The sequence below is a fragment of the Heterodontus francisci genome, chromosome 3 (genome assembly GCF_036365525.1).
Source record: "Heterodontus francisci isolate sHetFra1 chromosome 3, sHetFra1.hap1, whole genome shotgun sequence".
NCBI classification, from domain to species: Eukaryota; Metazoa; Chordata; class Chondrichthyes; order Heterodontiformes; family Heterodontidae; genus Heterodontus; species Heterodontus francisci.
This window is the reverse complement of record NC_090373.1, coordinates 48,365,145-48,375,296: the sequence shown is the minus strand read 5'-3', so window position 1 is coordinate 48,375,296 and position 10,152 is coordinate 48,365,145. Positions and strand designations below refer to the sequence as shown.

The window sequence follows — 10,152 nt, the reverse complement described above, 5'->3', positions numbered from 1 at the left end:
ATGGCAGATGGAGTTTCATTCAGACAAATGTGAGGTCATGCATTTTGGAAGGTCTAATGCAGGTGGGAAGTAAAGAGTAAATGGCAGAACCCTTCGGAGTATTGACAGGCAGAGAGATCTGGGCATACAGGTCCACAGGTCACTGAAAGTGGCAACGCAGGTGGATAAGGTAGTCAAGAAGGCATACGGCATGCTTGCCTTCATCGGTCGGGGCATAGAGTATAAAAATAGGCAAGTCATGCTGCAGCTGTACAGAACTTTAGTTAGGCCACACTTAGAATATTGTGTGCAATTCTGGTCGCCACACTACCAGAAGGACGTGGAGGCTTTGGAGAGGGTACAGAAGAGGTTTACCAGGATGTTGCCTGGTCTGGAAGGCATTAGCTATGAGGAGAGGTTGGATAAACTCGGATTGTTTTCACTGGAACAACGGAGGTGGAGGGGTGACATGATAGAGGTTTACAAAGTTATAAACGGCATGGACAGAATGGATAGTCAGAAGCTTTTCCCAGGGTGGAAGAGTCAGTTACTGGGGGACATAGCTTTAAGGTGAGAGGGGCAAAGTTTAGAGGGGATGTGCGAGGCAAGTTCTTTACACAGAGGGTGGTGAGTGCCTGGAACTTGTTGCCGGGGGAGGTGGTGGAAGCAGGTACCATAGAGACGTTTAAGAGGCATCTTGACAAATACCTGAATAGGATGGGAATAGAGGGATACGCACCCCGGAAGTGCAGAAGGTTTTAGTTTAGGCAGGCATCAAGATCGGCGCAGGCTTGGAGGGCCGAATGGCCTGTTCCTGTGCTGTACTGTTCTTTGTTCTTTGTTCACATTTTCTACATTATATTCCATCCGCCAGGTTCTTGCCCACTCAATTAGCTTGTCTAACTCCCCCAGAAGCCTCTTTGTAACCTCCTCAAAACACACATTCCCACCTAGTTTTGTGTCATATGCAAACTTGGAAATATTATATTTTGTCCCCACATCCAAATCATTTTTAGGGATTGTTAATAGCTGAAGCCCAAACACTGATCCTTCTGGTACCCCACTAGTCACAACCTACCAACATGAGAATGACCCATTTATTCTTACTTTCTGCTTTCTGTCTGTTAACCAATTCTCAATCCATATTACCCCCAATCTCATGTGCTCTAATTTTGCTTAACTAACCTCCTGCGGGGACCTTATCAAAAGTTTTTTTAAAAAATCAAAATGCACCACATCCACTGGTTCCCCCTTATCTATTCTGCTAGTTACATCCTCAAAAAACTCCAACAGGTTTGTCAAACATGATATCCCTTTCATAATCCATGTTGACACTTCCCAATCCTACCATTATTTTCTAAGTGTCCAGTTATCACATCTTTTATAATAGATTCTAGCGTTACGACAAGGTGAGAAAGGGGTCTAGAGGTTCCCTCTAAGCCTTTGCCTGGTTTGACCACAAAAGGGTTTAATTTTTAAAACACCATGCTTTAGCTCCCCCATCAGTGAATCCTTGTTCACTGCTCTCCAATTGTGAGGCAAAGAAATCAACCAGACAAGTTGTCTTAGAGTTAAACAAGAAAGGCGTAAGTTTATTAACCTTAAAATGTTAATTCGGTTAAAACTACTACGAATACGCAATGCAACCACGGGAGCATGCATACACGATAAACACACATGCAGATAGAAACACAAAAATAGAAAGAATAAAAGGGAAAAGTTTGAAGCAATAGCTGGGGTTTATTTACTGTCCTTTGAGTTCAATGTAGAGTCTGATTGCAGTTAAATCTTGCTCTTTTGTTCAGGCCCAGTGGAAGTGTTCAAACTTGTTTTGATGTAGAAATCTTCTCTCTTGAGGTTTAAGTGTCTTCAGCGGTTCTGGAAATTCATGAGAGAGAGAGAGAGAGTCAGGCAGGAGACAGGCTCTTTCTTCAGGTTCAGTTGCAGTCTGACCCAAACTGTTCTGTGAGCAGTTCTAAATCAAAGATAGGCCAGCAGTTTGTCATGTGACTAGTTTTTTTTAACAAACCCTCCTGCATTTTTGTGCATTCCTTTCATCTTAGCAGACATCCACAGTGGGGGTGTGGGGTGGGGTGGGGGGGGTGGGTGGGGTGGTGCGGTCACTGGAAGGCTGGCTTGTTCCACATTCATTGTCTGGTGATGAAATTCAATTGGGTTAATTGGATCAGGTAGCAGTTCCCTTGCCTTTTCAGGCAACTGTCTCTTAGTATGCAAAAATGTTTCCAGCCACTGCTGTGATTTCTTTAAACAAGTTATATTTGCAGTCCAGCAACAGTTTAAAATTAATGTTCATGTGACAAAATTAATATACCTCATTTTTGGCAGGTGGGATCTTCATGGCACTAGCATTTTGCCTACTACTGATGTCTCTCTCCTTTCTTAAATCGTGGGGTTACATTTCCTATCTTCCAGAATCTGTAGAATTTTGGAAGATCACCACTAACACATCCACCTCTTTCAACACTCTGGGATGTAGATCATCAGGTCCAGGGGATTAATCCACTCTCAGTCCCATTAATTTCTCCAGTACTATATTTTTTACTAATACTAATTTCTTTTAGTTCCTCATTCTCACCAGTCTCTTGGTTCGCCAGTGTTTCTGAGAGGTTTTTTTGTATCTTCCTCCATGAAGACAAACATAAAGTATTTGTTTAATTTCTCTGCCATTTCCTTATTCAGCATTACAAATTCTCCTGTCTCTGCCTGTAATGGATCCACATTTGTCTTTGCTAATCTTTTCCTTTTTACACACCTATAGAAGCTTTTCCAGTCTGTTTTCATATTCCTCACTAGTCATAGAGAGATACAGCACTGAAACAGGCCCTTCGGCCCACCAAGTCTGTGCCGACCATCAACCACCCATTTATACTAATCCTACATTACATACCACATCCCCACCTTCCCTCAATTCTCCTACCACCTACCTACACTGGGGACAATTTACAGTGGCCAATTTACCTATCAACCTGCAAGTCTTTGGCTGTGGGAGGAAACCAGAGCACCCAGTGGAAACCCACGTGGTCACAGGGAGAACTTGCAAACTCCGCACAGGCAGTACCCAGAACCAAACCCGGGTCACTGGAGCTATGAGGCTGCAGTGCTAACCACTACGCCACTGTGCCAACCACTATGCCACTGTGCCGTCCATAAGCTAGTTACTTTCATATTCTATTTTCTTTTTCTTTATCAGTTTCTTGGTCCTCCTTTGATGAATTCAAAATTCTCCCAATCCTCAGGCTTACTACTTTTTTGTCAACTTTATAAGTCTCTTCCTTTGATCTAATAGAATCTTTAACTTCTTTTGTTAGTCGTGGTTGGATCACCTTTCCTGCTGGGTTTTTGTGCCTCAAAGGAGTGTATCTTTGGTGTAAACCATGTATTAATTCTTTAAAAGCTGGCTATTGCCTGTCTACTGTCATACCTTTTAATGTAGTTTCCCAATCTACCACACCGATTTGCCCGTCATACCTTCAAGATTTCCTTTGTTTAGATTTAAGACCCTAGTTTCATATGAATGAACTACATCAGTTTCAAACTTAGTGTAAAGTTCTATCATATTATGGTCACTCTTCCCTGGAGGTTCCTTTACAACAAGATTATTAATTAGCCCTTTCTCATTGCATAATACTCAATCTAAAATAGCCCGTTCTCTAGTTCATTCCATGGCATACTGTTCTAGAAAACCATCATTCAGAACAGATCTAGAGGCTCAAAACAGGACATCCATGAGGTGCTGGGGGCCATCAGCAGAATTGTATTTAACCAAAATCTGTAACCTCATGGCCAGCCATATCCGGGCAGAGGATCAACCTTGGTTCAATTAGGAATGTAGAGCAGCACCAGGCATACTTAAAAATGAGGTACCAACCTGGTGAAACTACAATACAGCACAACATGCATGCTAACAGTGGAGGTTGCATATTATGGACAGAACTAAACCATCACATAACCCACGGAACAGATTAAAGCTTTGCCGTCCTGCCGGATTCAGTCATGCATGATGGTGGACAACACAACAACTAATGGGAGGAGGAAGCTCATGAACATTCTCATCTCCAATGATGGTGGAGCCCGGCAGATGACGCAAAAGACAAGGCTGAAGCATTTGCAACCATCTTCACCCAGAAGTGCAAAGTAGATGATCCATCTTGGCTTCCTCCTGAGATCCCTACTATCACAGCTGCCCCTCTTCAGCTAATTCCATTCACTCCACGTGATATCAAGAAATGGCTGAGTGCAGTGGATACATCAAAGGCTATGGGCCCTGACAACAGCCTGACTGTAGTACTAAAGACTTGTGCTCCAGAACTAGTGGCGTCCCTAGTCAAACTCTTCCAGTACAGCTACAACACTGGCATCTACCTGACAAAGTGGAAATTTGCAGGACAAATCCAATCCATCCAATTAATGCCCCATCAGTCTATTCTAAATCATCAGCAAAGTGATGTGGCACTTAATCAGCAACAACCTGCTCACCATTGTTCAGTCTGAGTTCCACCAGGACCATTCGGCTCCAGATCTCATTACTGCCTTGGTCCAAATATGGAAAAAAAAGCCGAATTCCAGAAGGGAGCTGAGAGAAACTGCCCTTGACATCAACTCAGCATTTGACGGAGTGTGACATCAAGGAATCCTAGTTAAATTGAAGTCAATGGGTATCAGGGAGGAAACTCCTTACTGGCTGGAGTCATGTTTAGCACAAAGGAAGATGGTTGTTATTGTTGGAGGCCAATCATCTCAGCCCCAAGACATTACTGCAGAAGTTTCTCAGGGTAGTGCCACAGGTCCAACCACCTTCAGCTGCTTCATCAATGATCTGCCTCCATCATAAGGTCAGGAGTGGAAATGTTCGCTGATGATTGCAGTGTTCAGTACTTTTCGTAACTGCTCAAATAGTGAAACAGTCCATGACTGCATGCCACAAGTCCTGAACAACATTCTGGCTTAGATTGATAATTGGCAAGTAACATTTGCACCATGCAAGTGCCAGGCAATGACTATTTCCCATAAGAGACAGTCTAACTATCTCCACTTGACATGCAGCTGCATTACTGAATCCCCCACCATCAACATTCTGGGAGTTATCATTGGTCAGAAATCTAACAGGACCAGTCACATTAATACTGTGGCTACAAGAGCAGAGGCTGGAAATTCTGGGGTGAGTGACTCAGTCCTTGACTCCCCAAAACTCGCCCACCATCTACAAGGCACAAGTCAGGAGTGTGATGAAATACTCTCTATTTGCCTGGATGAGTGCAGTTCCAACATCATTCAAGAAGCTCGACACCATCCAAGACAAAGCAACCTGCTTGATTGGCATCCCATCCACAAATTTAAATATTTGTTCCATTTGCTCCCTCCATCACTGGTGCACCATGACTGCAGTGCATACCATCTACAAGATCCACTGCAGCAAATCCCCCAAGGCTTCTCCAACAGCACCTTCCAAACCTGTGACCTCTACCCCCTGGAGGAACAAGGGTAGCAGGCGCATGGGAGCACTGCCACCTCCAAGATCAACCGTGAACAAGCTTATGTACGCGGGTCTATTAAGCAACTGGTGTTGTAAGTATATACTATTGCTTGGTGAGTTAATAAAGGTGTTCCACATAAAGTGGAAATTGTATCCAAAGTTTGTTTTGTGCGATTGATGCTCAGTACGGGGTCAGGACCTTAGAGGGAAGTGAGACCTCCTTTTTAAGAGTCTTACAGGGACCAGAATTGAAATGAATGTGGAAATAGGTTTTCTAGCTTATTTTCTCAAACGTTATGCAGCTTTATGTAGTATTTATCTGGGTCATCTAAAAAATTTTTAAAAAGATAAATCTTGAGGAACAAATTAATTAGAAGCAAAGGAGACTGTGTGAGGTGAGGGATATTTGTCGTTTGTGATATTTAGCTTCCTGGTGTGCCCAGTTGGATTATTTTTTAGTTGTCTCTTACCATTCTATATTGCTTCTTGTTTGAAGGGTTGCTCCAGACAGATACATCCTTAAAGCAGAAGGGAAGCAATCACACTATGGTGATGCTGGGGAGAAAGAATCCTCATAGAACCTCCACCGCTTGCCAATTCCTATACAGTTGGTCTGGTAACAGGCTGCTCAGATGCATTTCTTTCGAATGCATTTGCTGCCATTGAGATTTGCTGTGTTAATGTCATTAAGCAGAGCAGAAAAAAATGGTGGCTGGAAGACACCTTCTACGGGGATCAATGATCCATGTACACTTTCAAAAGGAAAAATAAAAGAAAGACTTGCATTTGTATAACACCTTTCATAACCACAGGATATTCTAAATGCTTTAAAGCTAATGAAGTACTTTTAATGTCCAGACACTATTGTAATATACAATACAGCAGCCAATTTGCACACAGCCAGCTCTCACAAACAGCAGTGTGATAATAACCTGATCAAGGTTTAGTGATGTTGATTGTGGTATAAATATTGGCTGGGATACCTTCTTGTTGTTCTTTGAAATAGTGGCATGGGACTTTTTGTGTCCACCTGAGAGAGCAGACAGGCTTCATTTTAACATCTCATCCAAAAGGAAGAACCTCTGACCATGCAGCACTCCCTCAGTACTGCATTAGGTTTTTGTCAGCCTAGGTTTTTGTGCTCAAGTCTCTGGTGTGAGACTTGAAGCAACCACCTCTTGACTCAGTGTGCTACCAGCTGGGTGATGGCTTTCAAGTAATGCCTCTCTCGCAAGCTCTGTAGCTTGCAGCAACTGTACATCAGCTGCTGCTCCAGCTGCTAGCTTCACTTTCTCCCCTGTTCCCTCAAGAAAACTGCAAGTTAATGTTAGATCTCCACCTAAAGGGCTTCTGAGGATGCCAGTGAATCATTCTGTGTTATGGAGAAACATTAATTTTGTTACATAGTAACTATAGCATCAAATTAGTGACCTAATAAGATATACGTGGATTGCTATAAATATTTAAAAGAATCATAGAATAGTTACAGCACAGAAGGATGTCATTCGGCCCATCGTGTCTGTGCTGGCTGTCCGAAGGAGAATTCACCTAGTGCCACTCCTCTGTCTTCTCCCCATAGCCCTGCACATTCTTCCTTTTTAGATAATCCAATTCCCTTTGAATGGCTCAATTGAACCTGCCTCCACCTCTCTCTCAGGCAGTGCATTCCAGAGGCCAATCAGGGTCCAGTGCCTGGAGTCTGGGATTGTGATTGGATTTCAGGACTGGGGGTTGGTGGGGGGTACAGGTGGGAGTTGGGAAATCAGGGCCTGGAATTCGTGATAAGGGATTGGGGCTTGGAGTTCACAATCACGGTTCGAGCATGGCAGTGGCAATGGGGAGGGGTCAGTAGTGACAGAAATGGGAGAGGTGGTAAGCGATGGAAATTCAGGGAGGTTGTGAGCAGTGAACAGGTCCTTTAATGTGGGATCCAGAAAAACTTTCCTGCCCTTCTTGGCTCCGGAATCAGGTAGGTTACTTACCTTCTTGGTTGGCCAGCATTCAGTAGTTCTGGTTTCCGAGGGTAGCAGGTTAAATTATCAGTGGAGCAGGAAACGAAACAGGTGTTAGGTCCTTTATTTGCATATGCAAAGCACCCACAACACCTGTTTCAGGTGTAGGCAAACGGCACCTCTTGTTTGTCCTTACCCAATAAGGTGGTCAGCAAACATCCGGCTGGGGATGTGCACACACCTCCTTCCCACCATTTTGGGGCTTTAGGCCACATGGCACCTGAAAAATGGGTGCCAGCCAGCCAAATTTCTAAGCCAGTGTACCCAGACTTCCAGAAAGTTTTCAATAGAATTTATATGGCTAGATATTTTGCCCATTAACTTGGGAGAGGTGATTAAATCATTCGAACTGAAAAAGGAACTTAGCATTTACAGGGTTAGGAGGAAATGCCACTGATTCTCAAGAAAAAAACAATTAGCCGAGCCATTAGTCATTCTATAGGCTATATCAGATATACCCCACCCATTTAATCTCGAGCAGAAATTCAGCATAGATACTGTCTCATCCCACATAGGCAATGAGGCAAAATTCCAGAATATTTCTCCATCTTTGCACTGTCACCATTGCACCTTAACCAACTCTATTTTAGACATCACCTCTCTTCCTCCCTGCTCAGCAGCTAATTGAGAATTTAATTATCTCAGTTCAAATGTATTCCTATAACTTCTAATCATGTTACCATAGGAACATAGGACTTAGGAGCAGGAGTAGGCCATTCGGCCCTTCGAGCCTACCCCGCCATTCGACAATACCATGGCTGATCTGGTTGTTGTCTCAATTCCACTTTCCTGTCTGCCCCCCATAATCCTTGTCTATTAACAATCTAACTCAGTCTTGAATAAATTCAATGACCCAGCCGCCACTGCTTTCTGGGGAAGAGAATTCCACAGACTAATGACTTTTTGAGAGGAAAAATTTCTCCTCATCTCCATCTTAAAAGGGAGACCTCTTATTCTTAAAATGTGTCAGAAGAGGAAACCTCATCCCAGTATCCACTCTATCAAGTTCCTTCAGTATCTTATATGTTTCAATAAGAACATTTCTTGTTCTTCTAAACTCCAATGGGTATAGGCCCAACCTGTTCAACATTTCTTCATAAGAAAAGCCCTTCATTCCAGGAATTAGTCAAGTGAACTTTCTCTGAACTGCTTCTAATGCAAACCAATGGGGAAGAATTGTGTGTTTTTCATGCAACAAGTTGTTGGCGATCTGGAACACACTGCCTGAAAGAATGGTGGCCCCAGTCTCCCTAAAAAAAAGCCACTGAGGGGTGACCTGATAGACCTCTTTAAAATCATGATATAAAGAAAATATTTCCACTGTAGGGGAGACAAAAACTACTGGCCAGATATATCAGATAACCACTAATAAATCCAATAAGCAATTCAGGAGAAACTTCTATATTCAGAGTTTGATTAGAATGTGGAACGTGCTACCACAGGGAGTTGGTGAGATGATTAGCATGGATGCATTGAAGGGGAAGCTGGATAAATACATGAGGGACAATGGAAAATAAGGATATATTAATAGGGTTAGTTGAAGTAAGGGGGAAGGAGGCTTGTGTCAGCGTAAACACTGTTGAGTCAAATGGCCTGTTTCTATGCTGTAAAATTCTATGTAAGATTCAATAATTATTTTTGAAGGGAGTTGGATACATCCTTGAAAAAGAAAAACATGCACGGCAGTGGGACTAATTGGATAACTTTTTTAAAACAGCCAACATAGGCATGATAGCCTGAATAGCCTCCTTCTGTGCTGTGTTATTCTACGGTATGATATAATATTCTCCTACTAAACTGAGGATATAGCAAGATAATTGCTTGGGAGGTGGATTTTTTCTAATACCTTGAATGAATTTCATTCTTAATGCACTAATAAAAGTTGACAACATCACCCTATATAAATACACAAATATATATAATTTTTAAAAGCAAATTGGTAAGAATGGATAGCACACCAGATCTGTGAGGTACAGTACCATAAGCAATAGGATATTGGTCCTTCTTATGAATCCCCAATTTCAAAGCTATGGTATGATAACAACGTAAGAACTTTTGGGAACAGAAAAGGGCTATGAGACCCAAAATGCTCATTCCTTTCTCATACATCAAACCCACCTGCTTCCATTGTCACCATATCCCTCAATACCTTCTCTCTCCAAAACTACAGACGTCCTCTAAAATTGCAAAGCTACATCTGCTCAATGAGAACAAAAGTTGTTGAATCAAACACAGAGATCAGGTGCACAATATTCTCAATGTTAAGGTCAGTGGCCAAAAGATTGGTACAAACCATTCACATGGTCCTTCATGCTGATTCTTTCATCTGCACTCCTATTGAGCAGGACTACACCGCAACAGCAGAGCCTCACAGATCAGCAAATTTATACTGTCCACTTGAGCAGTCTTCCCTAGTAACTTGTCGCACAAGTCGACTCGGCAGAGTTTTTCAAGGTCGCATGCCATCGGTAAGACCACACACACAGGGATGACTTATTGTATAATCACAAGCACATTGCTAGAGATTTTCCACTTATTAACATAAATGGATGGAATATTATTGATCATACACCTGTGATTTGCCAATAATTAGCCCACTTCGTGCAAGGCCTCATCAGTGGAGTGAAGTCATGAAAATTCCCACCCATGAGTTTTTGGATAAGAAGT

General features: G+C 42.6%; 1 long non-coding RNA gene across 1 annotated transcript; it reads right to left on the bottom strand.

Annotated features, from left to right (window-relative positions):
• Nucleotides 1–1,629: 1,629 nt before the first annotated feature.
• LOC137352225 (uncharacterized) lies at nucleotides 1,630–9,889 on the bottom strand. Its single transcript, XR_010969652.1, has 4 exons — nucleotides 9,779–9,889; nucleotides 9,604–9,682; nucleotides 5,944–6,225; nucleotides 1,630–1,857 (listed from the first exon to the last, which is right to left on the bottom strand). It is a non-coding gene; the product is annotated as an uncharacterized lncRNA (long non-coding RNA).
• Between the last annotated feature and the right edge of the window lie 263 nt (nucleotides 9,890–10,152).